General features: G+C 36.6%; 1 pseudogene; it reads left to right on the top strand.

Moving 5' to 3' along the window:
• Positions 1 to 1,613: 1,613 nt before the first annotated feature.
• LOC129892895 (uncharacterized) lies at positions 1,614 to 16,513 on the top strand (annotated as a pseudogene).
• Positions 16,514 to 24,295: the final 7,782 nt, after the last annotated feature.

Below are 24,295 nucleotides of genomic sequence, written 5' to 3'. Positions count from 1 at the left end.
CCAAATGGAACTTCTATCTGTCAAGAAAATTATATCACGGAGCTACTCAAGAAGTTCCATATGATGGATTCAAAACCCATTAATACTCACATGGGGACTAATTCAAAATTAGATGTAGATGGGACTGATCCTGCAATAGATGAAACTATGTATATAGGCTTGTCCAAAGGAATCACACTTGAAGGCTGCCAAAATAATTCTGAGATATTTGAAGTAAATTGGGGACCTGGTCCTATGATTCCTTTGACTTGGTTGGATATACTTATGCTGATTATGCTGGGTACTAGGTTCATAGGAAAAGCATCTCAGGATTGGCTCATTTCTTCGGATTATCTCTTATTTCCTAGTGTACTAAAGAGTAGAATTTTATTTCTCTTTCATTAGCTGAAGTTGTATATATGGAAGCTGCTTCATGTTGTGCACAATTGATATGGTTAAACAGTAGCTTGAAGATTTTGGAGTAGTCACCCAAACAATTTCTCTTTTGTGTGACAATACCAGTGCATTGAACATGACAAAGAATCCAGTACAACAAAGGAGGACTAAGCATATTGATGTCAGGCATCACTTTCTAAGAGACAATGTTAAGAAGAGAGATATTGCTATGAAGTTTTGTAAAACCGAGGATCAAATTGTTGATGTCTTTACCAAGGCTCTGAGTATGGATCAATTTTAGAAGAACAAAATGAAGTTAGGAATGCTGGAGATGAACTGATCTCAGTTTATCTGAAGCTTACAACCCTTATTAACTATGTCTACGATGCAGGTATATTTGATCTTTGCACTGCATTATTTTATTAAAGTCAGTCATGTACTTGTGCAGGGATACACTCACAAGAAATGAGCTTGAATAAAAGGATAATTGGAGGAGCGTAATAAAATAATTCCTAACTTGTAAAGAGGGACCTGGTCCTATCTAAAGGTTAGTATTCTTTAAATAGCATTATTAATTGACTATGTGAACTGTTGTGATTGCCAAGTGTCAGTCATCTGTCTGCTGACTGTCGTCTAATCATTTAAAACTCAATCGCCGTGATCTTTTCGAAGGGACCTAATGCACTTCTTCCTTTCCTTTTATATGCCTTCACAAATTCTTCACTTTCAAAAATCAAAACCCTATTTTTTCCTATGCAATTTATCTCTCTCTTTAAAATTTCATCTCTTATTCTTTGCTTTTAGATCCTAAAAATATCTATCCCTAGTTCGAACACTTAGGATATGCTTAAGGCTTTTCAAGACATTCAACCTTTTATATTTCCAAGTAGTTCTGACATCCCTTCTTCTTTTACTCCTCTTTCAACCCTTCTTACGGGTGAAGTATTTGAAAATCCCGTTATTGATGCCTCTATTCAAATCAGCGAACAAGAATTCCTCAAGGTCTCTCACACTCCGGACTTGAATGAGCCTCAGAACATGTCTCTAGAAGATTCTATCCAGTCCAAACTTTCTTTTTAACCTATGTTATCTTTATTTCTATCTGGTTTGACTTCAACCACTATTACAGAGCAACACTTTGAAGGGGATCTTCCTGAAAGCAAAGGAAATGAGTCAAACATTCTGGCAATAGTGAGGAACTGGTAGTTGAAAACTTGGCTGCATAGAGTCTTACAACCATGAAGGACAAAGTTGTTCCTTTATTCCCAGAAGAAGAACCAGGTAGTTCCAATCTTTCTTCTGAAGAAATTCCTTCTAACTTGGATAAAACTGTAACACCCCACAAAATTCTTCACTAGGATTTGAACCCTTCTTTGTATACGTGTAGGATCGAACCCGACTATTGTAAAGTGTATGCATAAGTTAGGATGAGTTCACAAGTAATTGAAGAGCATTAGAGGTGATGTGGGGTAATAAAGGATCCCCAGAACTAAGCTAAGCCCAAAGAATTCGTCTTGGCTAAGTTTTAGAATGAGTTCATTTAAGGGGTCAACTTCTAACGACCATATCTTTTGAAATAGGACGATCTGGGTGGCCTATAACTTATTAACTTAAAGGTCTTCGAGACTTCTTTCCATCGCCGCTAAGATTGTAATTTTTGGAGTTTGGAGTCAAAATTTATAACTCTACTAAGACGGACTAGTACTGCAGGAATTTCAGACCTGGGTGACAACTGCTGGAAACCTGGGATTGGCGCCGCAGTAGCGCGATGCGCCACTATCGCGCCAGGAACAAGCCTCAGTAGTTTGGTCCCTAGCGCGGCGCACCACTAGGAGATGTGCAGGGTTTTCAAGCCTGTTTTCTAGAACCCAGAAAATATGGGCTTGGCGCTGTACGGGCGCGACGCGCCACTATCGCGCCACAAAACAGCCTCAGTGGTTTGGTCCTTGGCGTGACACGCCACTATCAGATGTATAGGTTTTAAGCCTAAATTCGACTTTTCGCCGCAGTGGCGCGATGCGCCACTATCGCGCCAAAAGCATTTTAGCCTATTTTCCAGATTTTTTGAGAAAGGGCAATTTGGGTAGTTTCCCAAATTATATATACATCAGCCTTGAACATTTTTGGACCATTTTTCAGTCCCTCTCTCTCTCTCGCTAAAAGCCCTAGAAATTTCCCTCTCTTTCTCTTCGTGTCCATTTCCAACAAGGATTGCTTCAAGAGCTTCAAAGATTCATGCATTCCATTGAAGACCCAATATTAAGGTTTTCTTCAAGGCTTTACTAAGGTATGTAAGGCTATTCAAAGCATGGGTTGAGTCAACCCATGTTCCCTACATCTTCTTTGAGATTTATTGTCCATAAGGATGAAGTTTATTGATAGAGTTAGGTCCAAATAGGTCCTTTTCATCTATTACCCTAATTTCTATTATGCGGATGTTGTGGAGTCAAGAAAGTGATTTGCTTTATGTTGTTATGAGTTGATTGAGATGAGAGGTCGAATTTATGTTGTTAGTTTCTTAACTATGTTGATTCTGATAAAGAATGTTAATTTTCTTAAATTTGTTGTTTATCTTAAATTGTTGATTTAAAACCTTGGAGTTGTGATGAGTCCCAAAGGATTTGTTAAATGAATAGAGGAACGATTGGATAGGTTTGTATATTGTTATAAATTGATATTGAATCTACTCTTGAAAGATATGATTGGGATTGATCAGATTGTATGATTGGGAGAGGTTTGATTGTGATAGATTTGATGAGTTGACAAGGTTATAAATGAGACTTGTCGATATGATTTGACTGAGTTGATTGGATGGAGTTTTATGAGCATTGAGTCTTGGGAGGAGTATCGAGTACCGAATTAGATAAGAATAAGTAATAACTCGAATCTAATAACTACATCGCCAAACGTAGGAGGGGATTGAACCGTTAAAGTTGGATGCTTACCCAAATTTATTGACCTGACATTATAGGACTTGGTTGGATTAGATTCATGATTGGTTGATTCGTTCATACCTTGGCAAAGTATGAACAAGCGCAGCAACAACGTCAGTTTGTTGTACTATCAGTGGCTCATAAGTGATGGTTGTTAGATAAAAGAAACTCCCATATAGGTATTTGATAGTACTCTGAGTCGGATTGAGTTGAATGATATGTGATTCTTCCCTTCTAAACTATATTCTTGTTTAGACTTAGGACACTTGATTGAGTTGTTATTTCTCTTGAGTTGAGATTCCGAGTTGATTTGATTCTTTCTTGGTGTTTGTTTCTTTTGGCCATTTTACATACTCGTACATTCCACGTACTGATGTCATTTGACCTGTATTATTTAATGATGCAGAGACAGGTACTAGAGATCATCAACCGATGCACCATTGAAGATCTCCCCACTTCCCGCTGGTTGGTGAGTCCTCTTAGTCTTCGAAGGATGCCGAGATTATCTTTATAGCATTATTTTGTCTCTTTTATTTTGATTGTTGGTACCCATGGGCTTGTCATCGGCACCTCCTAGATTGTTGATAGAGGCTTCATAGACTAGAGTGTGGAAATGTTGGATTGTTCATTTTGTCTAGTTTTATTCCATCTAGTTATTGATTTGAACTTGTTTGGCCTTTGCCCCTATATTATGGATAGTATTCTTATGATTGAGTCTTCCGCTGGTAGAATGTGAATGAATGAAAGTGTGACTGGACCAAGTGGCTCGCTTGGAGGCCAGAAATGGCTTTTGAGTGCCGACCACACCTAGTGTACCCTTCCGGGGCGTGACAAACATGGTATCAGAGCATAGAGTTCAAGAGTCCTAGGGAGTCTATGAAGCTGTGTCTAGTAGAGTCTTGCTTATGGGTGTGTTTTGCACCACACTTATAATCAGGAGGCTATAAGACATTATGAATTATTTCACTTCTTTCATACTCTGAAATTGTGCGATAGAGTTACACTCTATAAAACTTCCCTTCTAATTCGTGCATTTATACGTTACAGATAATGCCTCTTAAGCATACTGCTAGCTAGAGAAACGCTGATAACGCAGAGATGCCACAGTCAGAGGTACGCCCATTGAGAGATAGAGGCCGACCTGCAAGGTATGCGGAGGCACCTCAAATGCCTACTACTCCACCTGCACCAACTTTGGAAGCAGACTTTAGAGAAGCGATTGTCATGCTCACTCAACTAGTAGCTGCCCAAAATGGTAACCAGAGTTCACCAACTCTTAGCTCTAGTTCCCAAGAGCCGTATGCTGCCACCAAAATCAGAGACTTTTTGAGAATGAATCCATCGGCATTCACTGGTTCTAAGGTTGATGAAGACCTCTAGAGTTTTATTAATGAGATATGGAAGATCCTGAAAGCTATGCATGCTACGGAGATCGAGGAGGTTGAGTTGGTATTTTATCAGCTCAAGGATATGGCAAATATCTAGTATAACCAGTGGGAACAAAGTAGAGGTGAAGATGCTGAGCCTGCTATTTGGGATGAATTTGAGGGAGCCTTTCTTAACCACTTCTTTCCCAAAGAATTGAGGGAAGCGAAGGTGGAAGAGTTTGTGAATTTGAAACAAGAGGGTGTTACCGTTAAGGAGTATAGTCTAAAGTTCATCCAGCTGTCTAGATATGCTCCAGAGATGATCCCAGATATGAGGTTGAAGATAAGGAAATTTGTCTCCGGCTTAGGAAGACATGTGAAGAAAGAGTGCAAAGCAGCATTGTTAATCTCCGACATGGATATTTCAAGATTAATGGTGTATGCTCAACAGGTGGAGGATGAGAAGAGGAAAGATAGAGAGGAGCATCTCAGCAAGAAGGCAAAATCAATGGGGCATGAGAATGAACAGAGGCAAAACAAGGGCAACAGGTCCTTCTTCCAGAAGAGGCCTTCCAACTATGCCTCATCTACCGCCAGGGTTCTCAATCTCAGGCTAGCGTGGGTCAAGGTTCATAAGGGAAGCCACCATGCGGCAAGTGCGGTAAGCTCCACTTGGGAGAGTGTAGAGCGGGAAGGGTTGGTTGTTATAAATGTGGCCAAAAGGACCATTTTTAGAAGGAGTGTCCAACATGGGGGAACAAAGCCCACTATTCTACCACTGCACCACCAGCTAGAGGTAATCAGAGGGGCACTACTTCAAGTACGAGCGGAGGTACAAACCGTCTATATGCCATGGGTAGTCGCCAAGATCAGAAAGACTCCCCAAATGTCGTGAAGGGTATGATTCGAGTCCTTTCTCTTGACTGTTATATTTTGATGGATCCGGGTGACACACTATCTTTTGTGACTGGTTACGTGGCAAGTAAATTTGATAAAATTCCTGAATGTCTTCGTGAGCCTTTCTACGTAACTACTCCTATTGGTGATTCTGTTGTAGCTGAGAAAGTCTATAGAGATTGCATTATCAATTCATCACAGAGATACCTTGGCTGACTTGGTTGAGTTAGACATGGTTGATTTTGATGTGATCCTTGGCATGGACTGGCTTTATGCCTGTTATGCCTCTATTGATTGTAGGACTCAGATTGTCAAGTTCAAATTCCCCGAATGAGGATGTCATTGAGTGGAAGGGTAGTCTTATCGTGCCTAAGGGTAAGTTTATTCCATACCTTAGGGAATGAAAGCTAATCTCAAAAGGGTGTATTTATCACATTGTTCGAGTGAAAGATGACAAGGTTGAGTTTGCATCCCTTGAGTGGGTTCCGATTGTCAATGAGTTTCTCGAAGTCTTTCCTGAAGACCTGCCCGGAGTCCCTCCTGATAAGGAGATCAACTTTGGGATTGATGTTCTTCCTGATAGCCAGCCTATCTCAATCCCTCTATATAGAATGGCTCCGCCTGAGTTGAGAGAGTTGAAAGAACAGTTAAAAGACTTGTTAGATAAGGGATTTATTAGGCCGAGTGTCTCACTATGGGGTGCTCCAATCCTATTCGTGTGAAAGAAAAATTGGGTCCCTTAGAATGTGTATTGACTACAGACAGCTGAACAAGGTTACCATAAAGAACAAATACCCTCTCCCCAGGATAGATGATTTATTTAACCAACTTTAGGGTGCCACCTATTGCTCAAAGATAGACCTAAGATCGGGCTACCATCAGTTGAAGGTAAGGGAGTGTGATATCCCATAGACAGCTTTTCGGACCCGCTATAGCCACTTTGAGTTCTTGGTGATGTCCTTCGAGTTGACTAATGCCCCCGCAACTTTTATAGATCTCATGAACCGAGTATTTAAACCATATCTTGATATGTTTGTGATTGTATTCATAGATGATATTTTGGTTTACTCAAAGAATGAGGAGGAGCACGCCCATCATCTTAGATTCGTCTTACAAACTTTGAAAGACCAGGTATTGTATGCAAAGTTCTCCAAATGTGAATTTTGGCTTGCGTCAGTGGCTTTTCTAGGTCACATTGTATCTGGAGATGGTATTCGGGTTGATGCTCAGAAGATTGAGGCAGTGAAAAATTGGCCTAGACCCACATCCCCAACAGAGATCATGAGCTTCTTGGGTTTGGCCGGCTATTATCGAAGGTTTGTAGAGGGATTCTCATCCATATCATCACCATTGACCAAGCTGACCCAAAAGAAGGCTAAGTTCCAATGGTCCGATGCTTGTGAGGAGAATTTCCAGAAATTGAAGACCAAGCTAACCACTACTCCTGTTCTAACTTTGCCCGATGGAACAGAGGGCTTTGTGATCTATTGTGATGCATCTAAGATCGGTTTGGGCTGTGTGTTAATGCAGAGGGGAAAGGTGATAGCCTATGTTTCAAGACAGCTTAAGGTTCATGAGAGGAATTACCCAACTCATGACCTTGAGCTGGCCGCTGTGGTATTTGCTCTAAAAATTTGGCGCCACTACTTTTATGGAGTGCACGTTGATGTGTTCACCGATCATAAGGCTTTACAATAAGTCTTCAGCTAGAAGGAACTCAATCTAAGGAAGAGGAGATGGCTCGAGCTACTCAAACACTACGCTATGAGCATCCTCTACTATCCAGGTAAAGCTAACGTTGTTGCTGATGCTCTTAGTAGGTTGTCTATGGGTAGCACTGCCCATCTAGAGGAGGGAAGGAAAGAATTGGTGAAGGAGGTACATAGGTTAGCTCGATTAGGAGTTCGTCTTGAAGAGAACAATGAAGGCGGAGTTAATGTTCAAGATGGGTCTGCATCCTCACTTGTGACAGAGGTAAAAGAGAAGCAAGACCAAGATCCCATCCTTCTCCAGCTGAAGGAAGTTGCTCACAAACAAGAGGTGATGGTTTTTACCAAAGGGGGAAATGGTGTGTTGAGATATCAAAATAGATTTTGTTTACTAGATGTTGATGATTTTCGAGAAAGGATTATGGCAAAGTGCATAGTTCCAGATACTCTATTCATCCTAGCTCTACAAAGATGTACCATGACTTGAGGAAAGTTTATTGGTGGAATGGAATGAAGAGATATATCGCGGAATTTGTTTCCAAGTGCCCAAATTGCCAACAGGTTAAAGTTGAGCATCAAAGGCCATGTGGGTTAGCTCAAAATATAGATATTCCAGAATGGAAGTGGGAGATGATCAACATGGACTTTATTACAGGTTTGCTGAGGTCCCGAAAGCAACATGATTCAATTTGGGTAAATGTGGATAGAATAACGAAATTAGCTCATTTCTTGGAAGTTAGGACTACTGACACCATAGAGATTATGCAAAATTATACATTTAGGAGATCATCAGATTGCACAGGGTCCCTTGTCTATCATCTCAGGTTGAGGAGTTCAATTTGCTTCCGAATTTTGGAAATCCTTCCAGAAAGGACTGGGTTCAAAGGTGAACCTTAGTACGGCCTTTCATCCCTAGACAGATGGCCAAGTGGAGTACACCATCTAGACGTTGGAGGATATGTTAAGGGCATGTGTACTTGACTTCAAAGGAAATTGGGATGATCACTTACCTCTCATAGAGTTTGCATATAATAATAGCTATCATGCAAGCATTCAAATGGCTCCTTATGAAGCTTTGTATGGGAGGAGGTGTAGGTCACTGATTGGGTGGTTTGAAGTTGGTGAAGCTGAGTTGATTGGGCCTGATTTTGTTCACCAAGCCATGGAGAAGGTGAGAGTTATTCAAGATAGGCTAAAGACAGCCCAAAGCCGTAAAAAATCTTACACCGATGTGAGGAGGAGAGACTTAAAGTTCGAGGTGGATGATTGGATGTACTTGAAAGTGTCGCCCATGAAGGGCGTCATGAGGTTTGGAAGGAAGGGAAAGCTCAGTCCTCGATATATTGGTCCTTACCAGGTTGTAAGGAGGATAGGGAGTGTCGCTTATGAATTGGAGTTACCCTCGGAGCTAGCCGCCATTCATTCGGTATTCCACATTTCGATGTTGAAGAAGTGCTTAGGCTATCCCTCATTGGTAGTCCCCATTGATAGTATAGGAGTTAAGGATAGCTTGTCCTATGAAGAGGTTCCGGCCTAAGTTCTTGATCGCCAAATTTGCAAATTGAGGAACAAAGATATTGCCTCAGTCAAAGTCTTGTGGAGAAATCAATTTGTTGAGAAAGACACATGGGAAGTAGAGAAAGATATGAAATCTAAATATCCGCATCTATTCGTGCCTACCGATAAAAATGTTGAAGGTAATGTTCATCTTCTTGACTTGAATTCGTTTGTGCATTTTGAGTTTGGATAGTAATTATTTTGAGAATTTGATTGGTTGCATGACTGAATTCTGATTGTGATTTGTACCCCGAGTCCATCCTTGGTTTATTCGTCATTCGAGGACGAATAATACCAAGGGGGAGATAATATAACACCCTCTAAAATTCTTTAATAGGATTCGAACCCTTCTTCATATACGTGTAGGATCGAACCCGACTATTATGAAGTGTATGCATGAGTTAGGATGAGTTTCCAAGTAATTGAAGAGCATTAGAGGTGATGTGAGGTCATAAAGGATCCCTAGAACCAAGCTAATCCCAAAGAATTCATCTTGGCTAAGTTTTAGAATGAGTTCGTTTAAGGGGTCGACTTCTAATGACCATATATTTTGAAATAGGATGATGTGGGTGGCCTATGACTTATTAAATTAAAGGTCTTCGAGTCTTCTTTCCATCGCCACCAAGATTGTAATTTTTGGAGTTTAGATTCAAAAGTTATAACTCTCCTAAGACGGACTAGTACTGCAGGAATTTCAGGCCTGGGTGACAACTGCTGGAAACCTGGACTTGGCGCCGCAGTGGCGCAACGCGCCACTATCGCGCTAGGAACAAGCCTTAATAGTTTGTTCCCTGGCGTGGCGCGCCACTAGGAGATGTGCAGGGTTTTCAAGCCTGTTTTCTAGAAACCCGAAAATATGGGCTTGGCGCTGTAAGGGCACGACGCGCCATAAAATAGCCTCAGTAGTTTGGTCCTTGGCGTGACACGCCACTATCAGATGTATAGGTTTTAAGCCTAAATTCTACTTTTCGCCGCAGTGGCGTGATGCGCCACTATCGCGCCAAAAGCATTTTAGCCTATTTTCCAGATATTTTTGAGAAAGGGCAATTTGGGTATTTTCCCAAATTATATATACATCAGCCTTGAATGTTTTTGGACCATTTTCAGTACCTCTCTCTCTCTAAAAGCCCTAGAATTTTCCCTCTCTTTCTCTTCTTCTCCATTTCCAATAAGGATTGCTTCAAGAGCTTCAAAGATTCAAGTTTTCCATTGAAGACCCAACATCAAGGTTTTTTTCATGGCTTCACTAAGATATGTAAGGCCATTCAAAGCTTGGGTTGAGTCCACCCATGTTCCCTACATCTTCTTTGAGATTTATTGTCCATAAGGATAAAGTTTATTGATAAAGTTAGGTCCAAATAGGTCCTTTTCATCTATTACCCTAATTTCTATTATGTGGATGTTGTGGAGTCAAGAAAGTGATGTGCTTCATGTTGTTATGAGTTGATTGAGATGAGAGGTTGAACTTATGTTGTTAATTTCTTAACTATGTTGATTGTGATAAAGAATGTTAATTTTCTAAAATATGTTGTTTATCTTGAATTGTTGATTTAAAACCTTGGAGTTGTGATGAGTCCCAAAGGACTTGTTAAATGAATAGAGGAATGATTGGATAGGTTTGTATATTGTTATAAATGCATATTTAATCTACTCTTGAAAGATATGATTGGGATTCATTGGATTGTATAATTAGGAGAGATTTGATTGTGATAGAGTTGATGAGTTGACAAGGTTGTAAATGAGACTTGTTGATATGATTTGACTGAGTTGATTGGATGGATTTTTATAAGCATAGAATCTTTGGAGGAGTATCGAGCACTGAATTGGGTAATAGTAAGTAATAACTTAAATCCAATAACTATGTCGCCAAACGTAGGAGGGGATTGAACCGTTAAAGTCGGATGCTTCCCCAAATTTATTGTCCTGATATTATAGGACTTGGTTGGATTGGATCCATAATTGGTTGATTCGTTCATACCTTGGCAAAGTATGAACGGATGCGGCAACAACGTCGGTTTGTTGTACTATCACTAGCTCATAAGTGATGGTTGTCGGATAGTAGAAACTCCCATATAGGTCTTGATAGTACTCTGAATCGGATTGAGTTGAATGATATGTGATTGTTCCCGTCTAAACCATATTCTTATTTAGACTTAGGGCACTTGATTGAGTTGTTATTTCTCTTGAGTTGAGATTCCGAGTTGATTTGATTCTTCCTTGGTGTTTGTTTTCTTTGGCCATTTTACATACTTGTACATTCCACGTACTGATGCTATTTGGCCTACATCATTTCATGATGCCGATACAGGTACTAGAGATCATCAACCGACGCACCGTTTAAGATCTCCCCACTTCCCGCTGGTTGGTGATTCCTCCTAGTCTCCGGAGGATGTCGAGATTATATTTATAGCATTATTTTGTCTCTTTTATTTTGATTGTTGGTAGCCATAGGCTTGTCATCGGCACCTCTTAGATTTTTGATAGAGGCTTCATAGACTAGAGTGTGGAAATGTTGGATTGTTTATTTTGTTTAATTTTAGTCCATCTAGTTATTGATTTGAACTTGTTTGGCCTTTGGCCCTATATTATGGATAGTATTCCTATGATTGAGTCTTCCGCTGGTAGAATATGAATGAATGAAAGTGTGACTGGACCAGGTGGTTTGCTTGGAGGCCAGAAATGGCTTTCGAGTGCCGACCACGCCTAGGATACCCTCCCGGGGCGTGACAAAAACTTCTGATTTGTCCCCACCTTCCATGACTGCTAATGACGATGAATATGATGAGTAAAATATGCCCCTGTCTTGGGGAATTAAAAGAAAAATGGTTCCTGTATCAAGCAAAGGGAAGGGGAAAGTGGTTGAGACTACAAAATCAAAGCCAAAAACCTATCCTACTAAAAGAATCTCGTCTAAGAAATTAATGAGTGATGTTATGAACGTAGGCAAGGAAATAACCACTGAGAGAAGGAAAAAAATATTGTCAAGGATTGATAAGACTGTTATTCCTAATGAAGGGATATCATTGAGGTGTCCAAAGGAAACAATAATAGTGAGACTGAATCAAATAAAGTTGAGGAAACTATAGAGAGACAACCAAGGAAGGCTCTTCTTAAGGGAAGAAGAGCAAAAACACCAAGGACAAGAAAGGTCTCTGCAAAAAAGTCGATTAGCAAGAAGAGGAAAGGAAAAGGAGAGGAAAAAAATAAGCAAATTAAAAAAAATAGTCATCACTAGAACTATCTCAAAAAAGGAGATAATCATTCCCTTATATAGACGAACTGGATACAGGTGATTTGTTTGATGCATTTGAACCTAAGCCTGACAAGGGACCAGGTGCAAGTAGTAAAAGGATAAACATTGAGAAGGAATTGTCCCAAGAAGAAAGAGTTGGCATTTTGAGAACTCAAAATGTGTTAAATGGTAGGGTGTTCGACAGTGATATCACGGGCAAACTAGGAATGAGTGAGTTGGCTGATACAGTGGAGCTTCAAGGGTGGACTCACCTATTTTTAGAACCATGTTCCAGTGTTACGTGAATCACAGGTTAGAAAGTTTTACTATAATGTTGTGATTAAGGATGATGGGAATTTTACACCAAAGTTGAAGGTTTAGATCTTTTTTTGAATTAATTTGTTCTTGGTGACAGGAATGGGCTGTGACACGAATGGGCTGTTCAATAAAGTTTGTTCAGGAGTGTGGGAAACTTCAGTAACTGAATATAATAAGAATTCCAAAGAATTTTTAAAAGGGAGTGTACCAGTTGTATTTTGAGTTTGTGGACAAGGTGATGCTTCCTAGGTATGAGAAGAGGACAGTAGCATCTGTTGCTGATCTGTTTGTCATGGAAGCTTTGAGAAAGTATGATGCTATTAATTTCCTAACTCTTATCTTAGAGCACATGCAAAAAAAATCACTGCTAAGGATAGCAAACATGGCATGGGGTATGGGTATTTTCTCACTCAAGTGTTCAATCATTTTAAGGTTCCTTTAAGTGTAGTGTAAGAGGAACTGTGAAATAGTGTTTTTCTATGAACACTTTAGTGGAATATGAGTATGTAGAGGCAAAGATAAGGCAAGTGAGTAAAATGTTTGAACTCCTGATAAAGGAGACTCAGTTGAAGCAAGAATCGGAGGAGATGACAACATTGTTTAGTGCTAAGGATGCAGAAATTTCTAGGCTCAATGCACAACTTACTATGAAAAAATAAAAGGGACTAGGTTTTCTAAACTGAAGGCTCTTAAAGAAGAGAATGCTAGTCTTGCTGCACAGGCCTCCATTCTTAAGGACAAACTACTTCAACACCATGAGAGCTCTGCTGATCATCTGTCCATCATTCTCAAGTCTCTCACTAAGAAACCCACATCCACTTAGTGTCATCTTCTGAAACTCCTTTTATTTCCTTGATCTAGTCACAATAATTAACAATTGCAGTTATTTTATAATGTGTTGAATATTATCCTTTAACATTTTTTGAATGAATGACTTTGTTTCTTCTTTTGACTTCTTAATTCATTACTGATTGACTTGTGCTTGTATTTCCCTTAGTGGCCATGACTTTTCGAAGAATATGCAAGCTTTGCTCTTAGTTTACTGCTTTTCCTTTTTTATGATGTCAAAAGGGGTAATATATATTGTAAGCTGTAGTATGATCTTAAAATCAGTAATTGTTGAAAGGGGGAACTAGTTTGGTCAATGAGGGATCTGGCTGAAAGGGGGAATATTAGTGAAAGGGGGAATAAAATTGGAAATACCGGTGATAAAGGGACGTGCTTCTGTATGTGATTGAACTGAATGTGCTTAAAAAGGGAATGGTGTAAAAAGGGTTTATCACCATCAAAAAGGGAAAAAATCATAATATTGGTTTTGATGATTTAACTAAGGGACTTGATTTCTTTGAGGACTATGAGTTGATAGTGACAGCAAACAATAGTATAAAACATATCCTGCCAAATCTGGAGGTCTGTTGTGAAAGAAGACAATAGTTTAAAACAGATCTTGCCAAATTTGCAGGTTTATTGTGTGCACGGCGGAGTCCTTCACAGGAGTACAGTTGTCCATCCAATAGAAATGTCTAACTCAATGTATATCTTATATATATATATATAGAATCACTGAAAAGGAAAAACCTTGAAGCTTTTTTCTCTAAAATCATCTCTCTCTCTCTCTCTCTCAGGACCTGGTAGAGTTATCAGTTTTTATTCTCATTTTAGAGTATTGATTTCATGGTCTTAATCTTTGTAAGATATATTCCTAATATATAAAGGATTTATATTAGTTCTTTGTTTATTTGTCTTGTCAAAGTAACTAGAGTTAATTAAGGAGATTACTTGAAGTCTAAAGTTAGCTAGGGCGTTGATTTAGGGATAAATAGAGTTATTGTTTAGATCTGGTTGCAACAGAGTTGTTGCAGTGAGGGAGTAGGTTTTGGGAGAGAAATTTCTTGATTGCAAGTGTTTGTAATCAAAATCTTTGGCGTATTTGATAACTGAAGTTGGAGGTGAAATCCTGTGAGACATGTCATAGTTTTTCTTCCTTGAGCAAGGAGTTTTTACGTAAAATCGTGTGTCTATTTTTCCTTCTTGTTTTTTAATTTTCTGCACTATTTTCTAGTAAGGGGACCTGTCCTTGACGTTTTGGTGGACGCATACATTCAAACATAACTATTGGTGTTTTCATACCGAGTTATTTATTTACTCTTGCTCTTAATTATTTGATTTCTTGTACAATCATCAAATAATATTTGTGGATCATTAATTAAACTCGAGAGACGGAATTGTGAGAATAACAAGGATAAATAAAGCGTGTTTGTGAACCTTTAGATAAGGGATCGTTTCGCTAATGAGTATAGAGATCTACCTTTTAGCCTCGCTCAGTTGAATACAAACATTTAAATGTATCTGGATATTGCATGACGACCAAGGAGATATATGCATTAAAGTAGGTTGAATAGACATGTAAGAAATTTGGGAGTTACCATAAAATAATACCAATTCGCAACTAGTAACTCAGGAATATCATTATGGGGTACAATTGGTTTACTCAACTGGATGATAGTTGCTATGAAGTTTGATCTCTGTCTCATCTAACTAAACTTTATTCTTTCCTACTTGCGTGATTTTTACTATTTGTCGTAAATAAATCATTAGTATAACAAACTCCAAATTAATTAATATTTTGAATAGTTAAAATCAAAATTCAAATTAGACAATTGATCCTACAAGTTTTTGTATGTATATTATCTGAACTCAAATCTTATATTACTTGTACCACCACATGTTCTTGCATGTGCATTTGAGAGCAACAATTCTCGTAAGTTGAAATTACTCATTTTACAATCTAATAGTATGAATTTTCTAAATTGTATAAATGAGGTGCATATGGGACTTATTTAAAAAAGTGAAACAGTCTTAAACAATTTTCATAGCCTAAAATGAAAGATCTCTACAGAGATTTGTTTCCGAGTTGGGGCAAGATGTCAGCCGATTTCAAGAGACAATTTTTTTTGTAGGGTATATTAAAATATATCGCTTTAAATCTATTTGAATACTTGTCTTCAATAATACTTATTAATAAGAAAATTATCTTTTCATTGCAGAAAAGTTTGCTTGGTGTCCGGAACATGATACCCAAATTTGTGCAAACTTTCATAAGAAAGTCGGGCGTGTACTCATTGATTTGTTCATGAAAGCTTGTAAAAATAGTAAGAAGCCTCGGTGGATTTTATCTGAAGATTGAAAAAATTTACTTGGGCATTGAGAGAGCGATGCGAGGGTCAAGAAGATGAGAGAGGTTGGTAAGAAGGCCAAATCTTCTACTATGGGTTGTTCTCTACTCACAAGCAGGGATAAGAGTCAAGGAAATGTGAGTAGGAAATTGGTACATGTTATTTTTCTTAAGTTGTATCTATTGTAGGTATTAATATTTAATTACTCTTGATTATAACTCAATTCGTTCATTTGAAGAAAAAGGAACTGGGGAGGCCGATAAGTGAAGATGAGGCATTCAAGGGTACACACATAAGGAAAAATAGAAAAATTCCAGAGATCTAGACGTTTGAGTTGATCCACGAGCTCAAATGACCTATGTAAACCTCTAATCTAAAGCAATAGTTACCTTTTTAATAAATTTACATTCTAATATTATTACCGTTCAATACAAAATCAATATCTTCAAGCCTTAGACGCTTTCTGCCTGACTCAGCCAGAAGATAATCAAGGCATGCCACTTAGCCAATAGCAAGCTCACAAATTGTGGCTAGACCCTGTTGGTGGTCCGAGTAGATATGGATATGCTTATGGTATGGCGCAACAGATCTTTAATGAATATCATTCTGATCTAGAAGTCCTACGTAGTTCCCATGATGATGGATCGAGGAAGACTAATTTGTCTTTGGAGCAGAAGATAGCTGAGCTATCTAGCCAAGTCGAAACCTCTCAGTCCAGGGAAAGGTAGAGGGACATAGAGTATGCAGGTCTTAAGGGCAATTAGATGCATTACTTGCTTCTGGAGGGATTCCCTCTTGTCCTCATGATGACGTTGCTAGCCCTCCTTGACCTTCTCAGTCTTGACCTACTCCACATCTAGTATATGGTCAACAAAGAGATTCGATAGATGAGTCTAGTTGTGAAGAAGATGATGAGGAACATGTGGCAAACACATTGTCGCATTATTGAAGTTTAGAGTTGTCATAGATAATCTAAATTCCTTACTTTATGGTTATTTTATGAGACTTATTATGTGTTCTGTGAATGCATGATAACTTTGAAATCCTATTATATAAATTATGACTTTTATGTTTTTTTTGTTCAAATTTGTTACTTTTTAGTTGATTTCAATATTTAGTTGAGAAGAGAATATTTAGTAAATATATTTTGTTGTATTGATGTTTGTTGACAGCTCTTTGAGCTTGATTTAGCTGATTAGAATATATATTGAATTAAAATGGTAGGTGAACAGCTGTAAAAGTAGTAATAATCTGTCCGTTTTTTTTTCCAGAAAAGAGACCTCATGAAGTCACTTTTTGCGATTTGTTTTCCAGAAATTGCAAAAATGAGACCTCATGAGATCTCTATAATTTATTAAATTTATTTAAATTCATAAATAGAGAAGTTGAGATATTTTTTGGGGGACAAAATTTCACTCAATACTTACTACTTAGTTCCTTCATATCTATTGAGAAAGATAGACAAAATTACTGGTTGCTTAATGCAACTTAAACTCAAAACTAACTACACATACTGTCTCTATCACACTAATAAAAAGAGGCAAAAAAGCAATGGAACCAAAAGCGACAGATGCTTTTATTAAAATATCTAGGAGGCGGATCGAGTTTTATTCTCTTTTATTTCTCTCTAAACTCACTCTTCTCTCTGCAAATCCGTCACCCCCGTCGTTGCCCCTCGTCCCACCATCGTCCCACCACCCCGTCACTGTCCCTCGTCAGTCCCACGCCTCCGCCGCTGTGGTGCCGCCGTCCAATGGTGCTTTAGGATTGTTTATTCATCTTTAAGAGGTTATTGCTTAAACTTTATAAAAAAAAATTAATTATTTTTTATTTGTCATTTGTTAGTTAGTTAATTAGTTTATTACATTTGGCTTGTTGTAGTTCATTTGTATATTGGATTGTGAAATTAGTGAATGCAGTTATAGTTTTGATTTTAGGGCTTAAGTTAGATTGGGGTTGTTGAATTAGATTGTAAATCTTTTAGTAATTTGTGATGTTAGTTAGTTAATTAGTTTATGCCATTTAGTTTGTTGTAGTTTATTTGTATATTGGATTATAAAATTAGTGAATCTAGTTATAATTTTGATTTTAAGATTTAAGTTAGATTTGAGATTTTTGAATTAGATTGTAAATTGGATAGTAATTTGTGATTTATTAGTTAGTTAATTAGTTTATTCCATTTGGTTTGTTGTAGTTTGTTTGTATATTGGATTGTAACTTAGAAAGTTTTAAATTTTGAAACTTAGAGAAAAATATTTGAACATAGAAGCTTGAGATTTAGGACTTTAGAACTTATAATTAGAATAATTTAGATACTTGAATTTTAGGATACTTAAATTTAGAACTTGAATTTAATTAGAACTTTGAAGTAGAATTTTTTGTTAACTTTGGAAATCTTGTTGAAGTTAAGTTTTCTTTTGAACTAATTAAGCTAATGTTGACTTTAGGACTTTTGAAGTTAAACTTAGATACTAATTTTGAACTTTAATTTAGGTTTGCATAATTTTTGAACTCTTTAGACTTTAGAACTAATTAGAATAACTTAGATACTTGAATATAGGAAGTTTTGAAGCTTCAAACATAGAAAAATAATGGAAATTGGATACTTGAATATAATTAGAATAACTTAGATATCAATTTTGAACTTTAGGTTTGTATAATTTTTGAAATCTTTAGTCTTTAGAACTAATTAAGCTAAGTAGAGTTAGATATTCAAGGTCAGGAAGTTGAGCTTTAGGATTTTTGAAGTTAAACTTAGAATTTGTTTAGGTTTGTATAAATTTTGACTCTTTAGACTTTAGAACTAATTTGAATAACTTAAATACTTGAATTTTAGGATATTTGAATTTAGAACTTCAACTTGAATGTCATTAGCTTTGAACTTAATTTTTACTTTTATTAATTATAACTCGAATTAATTAGAATATAAATATAATTTTAAGTTGAATTAATTAGAACTTGAAATTAATTATGTCACGATCCAAAATAAGACCGTGATCGGGGCTAAGGAGGACCAAGCCTTACTAGAAGTCTACAAACAATCGGGCACAATTTTCTCTGTTTTTGGGCCTATCCAAATTTTTGCTGTCTCAAATATCCACAACACAACTAACAACCTCTTCACATTAAGCTACAGTATCCATCGACAATCTAGTCGCAACACAATAATACCAATACATCTCCAAATACGAAAAGAAGTCTAGAACTTATCATAGGCTACAACACAAAGAATACTCATGACCCTTATAGAAGAAATGACTATGGAGCGACTCTAAGAATTCAAAGAAAGGTCCAAGTAAGTAGATAACTTGTTCCCACTCGAACAAGTGCAGGACTCACCATGGAATCAACTCTCTACCTCTAGTTAACGAATCCACGCCAATATCACCTTTATTCTTAGAAAAAAATTAGCGAGGAGTGAGACGCTAGCTCAGTAAGTAATAACACTTAACCATAACCATTTTAATGAAGGACAAGTCAGAAAATATGCTAGTATGATAATCTAAATCATAAAATAAATGCTCTTTTCTGAAAAAACAATAACCATAATCAATCTTGTTTGTCTTATATAAGCAATGTCAACTTAACCATTCAGAAATAAACTCAGTAAAACCACTTTCGTATCAAATCTTATAATATTCGGAGGTTTCCAAGGACGAATCATATATAATCAGGGCGGCTTTCTTCTTTAAAGAATAACCCATAATAGTGGACCCCTCATAAAGTCATATGCATATCAGTAGGTCCCTACTCTAGGGATATCAGTAATGGTATGCTAGTTCTACCTTCCCATTAGCGAGGGTCTATCGATAATCGATAAATACAAGGTGCACCAGGTCTAACGAACCCACCGTTAGCTGCAGGATCCATCAAGGCCTACTCTCATCTATACTTTTTTCTTTATAAATAGTAGAAGCATTTCCAAAAATAGTACAAGTCATTTAAGTCTTATGAAATCATATTATGTCAAATTTTAACAAAAACACATGTCAAAATACTATTTCCCAAGTGTCAAACCCTTTCAATAACGGTAATCGCATCTCAATTATCAATAAACTTGTCTTATAAAAGTGAGATCATCTCAAATAACTATTTCGATATCAAATCAAGTAAAAGATTTGTCTCACATGCAAATTTAAACATTCGGTAATACATTCAGTTTATAAACCATGTATAAATCATGAGAGTTATAAAACACAAAATATGGTAAGATTACTACTCACTGTACTCATGCCGAATTACCAAACTCGTCACCTCAAGCAATCCATATGACTTCCTTTAATCCATCTAAAATTCACATCATATCGATCTCGTGTTAATTTCTTCGTTTAGGATAATTCATCCTACATTAAATACACAACCCTCGAGGTTACATGATTGACTATGAGTCTATCAAATTATATCTAATTGGTGCTTCAAATCATGCAAAACAGCCCTACTGTTAATTATTTCACATTATAATAAATAAAACTAACCTTACTGTCCATCTACTCTTCTTTGGTATATTCCAAAATACAAAAGTTTAGTCCAAATATTTAACGTACTCACTCAAATCATAAGAATTTAACAGTCTTCTATCTTTATTTTCCTAAACTTACAACCACAATTCTATAACCATGGAATCTACAAATTTAAATCTTTAAACTAAGTTCTGAAAATTTACCTTCCTCTTCTACTTCTCTTCTTAAATTTTCCAATACTTTAGCTTTACTGGAATGGAGGCAGACCCATAGTTTTTTCTTCTGACTTTTCAAAGTAGCAGATACAAAAAAAAAATCTAAAGAAGAACTTCTAAAGGATTTCCCTTTCCCCTCTTTTCTGGTTACGTGCGGTTAATAGGCTAGGGCACATTGTTATTCTTTTTTTTTAAACACCTTTGTGGTCAATAAAACAATCTGTCTCCTTTTTTATTTCTTTATTCTTTTTTTTAAAAAAAATTAAATGACATATATGCCCTTATTTTAGTATAGGGTATTACATTTTACCCACCTTAAGAAATTAGGTCCCCGAATTGAAAATAAGTCCGTACTTTGAAACTTAAACAAATGGGAGTACTTAACTCGCATATCATTTTTTTTGACTACCAAGTAGCTTCTTGGATGGTATGATTTCTCCATAAGATTTTTGTGGATACAATTTCCTTTTACCATAACCTTCTTACTTGTTTGTCAATAATAGACATTAGTTCCTCTTCATACGTTAAGTTCTTATCAATTTGCAAGGTCGGTGGTTCAAGCACATGAGAGGAGTATAATATACATTTTTTTACGCAAACATAGAATACTGGACAAGTAAAATACATCTTACAAGGAAATTTCAACCGGTACAACACTTCTCTCACCTGGTTAAGAAACCTTATATGGTCTTACATATCTTGAGCTCAAATTACCTCCTCCTTCATTTTCTTTTGAATTGATTCACACCCATTTTGTGGAGGGACTCATAGGAAAATTTGATATCCAACTATTTACTCTAAATACCCTTTTCTCTTATATATATAAGACTATCATCTATTCGAACTATGATCAACTTCTGTCTGATTAAAATGACCTTGTCCGTAGCAACCTCTTCCAAGTATGATCCCAAATCCTAATACATTATCCTCATCAACTTCGCACCATTTGGTGGGAAAATGACATCACCTATCATACACGGTCTCGTTGAGGGCCTTCTGAAAGCTTGACTGAAAGTTATTATAGTAGGCAAATTTCACTAAAGATAAGTAAACATTCCAAATACATTAAAAAATCAAGAATACAAACTCTTAGCATATCATCTATGATTTAAACTGCATGCTCAAAATGTTCGTTTGTCTATAGATTAAATGCAATACTAAGATCTATTCGTGTATTCAATGTTTCTTGGAGAGCTTTTCAAAAGCGTGTAGCAAAAGTGATACTTTGTTATATATAATGCGCACTGGAACTCGTGGAGTAAAATAAAAATTTGGTCAAAAGTTTGCAGATGTTTCTCTATTTTATCTAGTTTTGAATGGTAAGGAGTGTACTGGCTTGTATGCCTATCTACAAAATACCCATATAGGATCATAACCTCTAAGGGTTCGCGGCAGTTCGATCATAAATTCAATAGCAACTCCTTCCAATGTTCATTTCGGAACCTCAATTCATAGTAGTAGTAATATAGGTTGCTTATACTCCTCTTTAACACGTTCACAAGCCAATCAACTAGAAAATAAAAAAGCTAGCAATATCGTTCTTTATATGTTCCCACTAGTATAATTTGTTCGGGTGATGATACGTCTTAGTGGATCCAAGATCTACAATTATTTAAAGTTATGATTTCCTCATTAATATCCTCGCATACCATCAATATTCTATTATCATAAACGACCTCTTATTCCAAAAGCAACATTACAATCTATACTCATATTCGTGTCTTTACTCACTAGGATCTTATTTCGGTATTCACACAATTTCTCATCCTAGTAATAGGTGGCCTCGATATGCTATACCAATAAAAACTTGGCCTGAACATAATCCAACAATGTATCTAAGTTTCTCACACTAATTAATACTTATATCATCAAGGGTTCACATCTTAGGTCAAAAGTCCATTAGTAAGATTGCATGCCAAATAGTCCATAGATTTGTTTCTCAATGCATTTGCCTTGACATTTTCCTTTTCAGATGACACCAAATAATAAATTTTACAGTCATTTAGTAGTTTTCTCCCATGGTGTAAATTGAAATATCCAATCTTTCTGCTGGAACATAAATAACAAGCACTCATAGATTGATCAAAATCTCATTGCTTTCATTATATAAATAGCGCATCTAAACTTTTACAGCCCATACTATTCAGACTATCTTCAAATTATGAGTGAGATAGTTTTGCTCTTAGCTTTGTCGAAACATAAGCTATCACAAAATCATTTTATATGAGAATTCATTCGTATTTCACCCTCAAAGCATCACAAAGCACCATGAATCCTCCGGAACCTAACAGTAGCACTAACACTAGTGTAGTGGTTAACAAGTATTGAGCTTCAGTAAGTTCTACTCAAATTTCTCCATACACAAAAGTATTAATTTTTTTTTTGGTGCTAACTTGGTCAGTTACACTATCCTTCTAAAGAAATCCTCCAACAAGCATTTGTTGAAGACCGTAAAGCTCAAAAGGGTGAATTCTTATAATGTTTGAACTAAAGTATTGAGGAAATCTTTGTGTTCATTCTAGCCATGATAAACCACACAAATATGATCACTAAACTTTGGCACAAATCTTTCAAGTAATGTCTTGATCACCTTATTCTTGAAGTATATAAATGCAACTGGAGCATATGTAAGTCCGAAAGATATCACAACGAACTTTTTTTTTCAATGCATCTATCGAGTTTTGATCTTTATATATTTTCCCTTGATTTTGGGCTAATATAACCACCCACAGAAAAAATCAGTATATATAATTATGCGATTCCATGTAACTAGTCAAATATGCCATTTATATGAGGCAATCTCTACCTATTACACACCGTTACATTATTCAACTTTTAATAGTCAATATATATATTCTCAAGTATCTCACTCCCTTTTTTTTCACAAAAATATTTGTGTACTATTGGGTTGTATAAAAGTCTTTCCAGCAGGTCCACTAACTATTTCTTAGCTCTCTTTACTCCATCGATTCCATATGATACAAAGGTATCAATATGAGCTAGGTGTCAAGTGTCAAATCATTACCAAAAATCTACTTCTCGTATGGGAGATAATCATGAAAAATTCATAGAAAATACCTTATTTAATTTCCTTAGGTGTATCATCTATTTCATGCCTCACCATAGATAAGTGGGCTTACCATTTATTTTACCATAAAGAGGAAGTATATGAATTTTACTACTTGTTGGTAAGCCATTACAATAAAATAAAAATATTCCCCATTCCCATTACTCCCTCTTCTCTTCTTCTTCTTGTGGAAAAAATAGCTTTCTTTGTTTTCTCAACAACTATATTTTTGGGACAATTGGAAATATTCTTGGATGAAGATAACCTATTTATAGGCAACGACATATCCAAATAAATGATACAAGCACAATCTAATTAGTATGCTGTCTCTTCTCTCAACTCAAACCTGCCAAGCTTGTATACATGTCTAGATAAGAAAATATTCCCACGGGAGTAGTGATTAGTTAAGGTGGCTTCCAATGTCTTAAGTATTCATTATTTCCAAATCTTTGACTTGTACTAAAGTTTCAATAGAAAGATTTCTTGGTTTTGTTTGAGTGAATGTTGGATCGCCCAATTATCACGTTATGTATTCCCAATCTCTTTACTGAAGTCAACTACCTCAAAGTATATTAAAATCCTCATGTGTAGGGTTGTTTAAGGGGCTAACCAACCCTCCAGAAAACCTCTAAACCTTAAAAATACTTCATTAGCTAGTAAGGAAGGAGCATATCTTGCTTATTAAAAATATCTGGGTCATATATCAGCTCGGTCCATCAGATCTCTATACTTTATTAAATTTATTTAAATTCATAAATAGAGAAGTTGAGATCTTTTTTGGGGGGACAAAATTTCACTTAATACTTACTACTTAGTTCCTTCATATCTATTGAGAAAGATAGACAAAATTAATGGTTTCTTAATGCAATTTAAACTCAAAACTGACTACAGAGTCTGTCTCTATCACACTACTAAAAAGAGGCAAAAAAGCAAAGGAACCAAAAGCGACGGACAGCTACGCAGTTCGTTGCTTTTATTAAAATATCTGG

The sequence above is a fragment of the Solanum dulcamara genome, chromosome 6 (assembly GCF_947179165.1).
Source record: "Solanum dulcamara chromosome 6, daSolDulc1.2, whole genome shotgun sequence".
NCBI lineage: Eukaryota > Viridiplantae > Streptophyta > Magnoliopsida > Solanales > Solanaceae > Solanum > Solanum dulcamara.
The sequence above is the reverse complement of the archived record's forward strand: the minus strand, read 5'-3'. Positions and strand labels throughout refer to the sequence as shown.